Source organism: Mizuhopecten yessoensis, unplaced genomic scaffold, assembly GCF_002113885.1.
Source record: "Mizuhopecten yessoensis strain PY_sf001 unplaced genomic scaffold, ASM211388v2 scaffold712171, whole genome shotgun sequence".
Classification (NCBI taxonomy): domain Eukaryota; kingdom Metazoa; phylum Mollusca; class Bivalvia; order Pectinida; family Pectinidae; genus Mizuhopecten; species Mizuhopecten yessoensis.
The window spans coordinates 1-1781 of NW_018477989.1; the positions used below are offsets into that span (position 1 = coordinate 1).

Below are 1781 nucleotides of genomic sequence, written 5' to 3' on the forward strand. Positions count from 1 at the left end.
ATGAGTTACCTGTAGAACAACCCTATGATGAGTTACCTGTAGAGGTACCACATGACTTACCTGTATTTTGACTTTAATACTTAGATTGATCGTGGGAGGGTACAACACTAACACAGATGTCCCTCTCAGTGGCTACAAGGAGGCCAGTAAAGGAATCCTGACGGCATTCACAGTAAGTGTCTAGATAGCTTTAGATGATAGGCTTCGTTAACAACAAGAACTATACACATGTATGTTGTACATTTATTTCACTGGTTTTAAGTGCTATCACAGTGAAAACACGGATTTTTGTTTATATTGTAATTGCATTTTTAATTTGACCAAATGGTCATGGTAGATTTTGAAATTAAACACATTATTTGGAAATATGAATCAGCAAAAGGGAAAATCAAGGGTGACTGGAAATGAAACTGTCCAAATGTTCACAGATCTGTTGATGTACAAATTACCACAGGCAACTTTGAAGTAAGACATGGCTTGCGGTAACCCGTTTCTGAAATGTTGTACCCTGTACTGTGTTTGTGTAGTTCCCGTCCACGCTGGGCTCTCACATTGTACAATGGGACGGAGTATGGAGGGATCTAAGAGCCCTAACCAGAACCACACCCTTCCCCATCAGAGAGCAGGCGGGCCACACACTCAAGTCTAGTGTACATGTAAGTTGGAACAAATCTATTGCACAAGTAAAACAGAAAACCACCAAATGTAGTATACAAAGTGAGATAGGACATTCTGAAGTTTAGAGTACAGACGTCTACCAGTCGTACATAACAACTTCTATTTTACCCTATCGTCATCCTCGATACTTCAGGGGCTACGCTCACTTACACCTTCTGCATCCCTGCAATATGTCATGGCAAAGTTGAAGCTATATGGCTAACTATTTGATTGGTCTCAGGTTAAAAAAAAGACCAATTGCTATAGGCTGATGCCTGTCCTTTGAGGATTATAGAGGAGTGACGCCCGACTTCCATCAAATGATCAATCAATGGTGCACACTGAGCCTTCGATTTTGTTATGACATATTCCAGAGGTGTATAGAGTGTAGCGTAACCCCTGGAGTATCGAGGATACAAACGCCTTCTTTACTATAGGTTTAAACATTGTACTAATTGTTTCACTGTTCATTACTGGTACTTTTTTTAATCTCTGCTCAATGCTGGCTACAGTTTGAAGAACAATCCTTAATTTAAGAAGAAATAATTAAAAAAAAGAATATCCATAGAAACAGTGTTACTGAAGTTATGGAAAATTTAGCAGGATTTTTTTCCCTATTTTCAGTACTGTATTGCTTTCCTTTGGAAAAACTAAACATGAATTATAAGAAGCCCATCATTATCTCTGATTATGTTATCAGTGATTGGTGGGGGCGCGCACATTTAAATTAATTCTCCTTTAACATCAATTACCCAACACTGACTGTGTGACGGGTGCTTTGTATCAGTTTGCTGTTACCTTGTTCTGTAGTTAAATATTATTGGGGGAATATTTGTGAAATCATGGTCTGGAATTTTGCAAATTGTTTGTCTGTTCCTTTGCAGCACACACTCACAGCCGACACGAGGGATGATAAGATACTTCCACATACTGGGTACCTGTTAAAAGCTGTTCAGGTATGACAAACAAATTTCATCAAAAAAATGGAAGAAAGTTGTCATTTTTCATGTGAGTTGATTCAGACACGAGTCTTTTGTTGTAAATGTTATTGTTCATTGTAATTCATCAGATATGGTTCTGAAATGTCAAATCTATATATCTATAATCTATATAAATCTATATAT

The 1781-nt window shown here is 37.7% G+C and overlaps 1 long non-coding RNA gene across 1 annotated transcript; it reads left to right on the forward strand.

Moving 5' to 3' along the window:
• The first annotated feature begins 82 nt into the window (after positions 1-82).
• On the forward strand, positions 83-1636 carry LOC110440851. The gene is made up of 3 exons (XR_002461789.1): positions 83-172; positions 528-656; positions 1542-1636. It is a non-coding gene; the product is annotated as an uncharacterized LOC110440851 (long non-coding RNA).
• Positions 1637-1781: the final 145 nt, after the last annotated feature.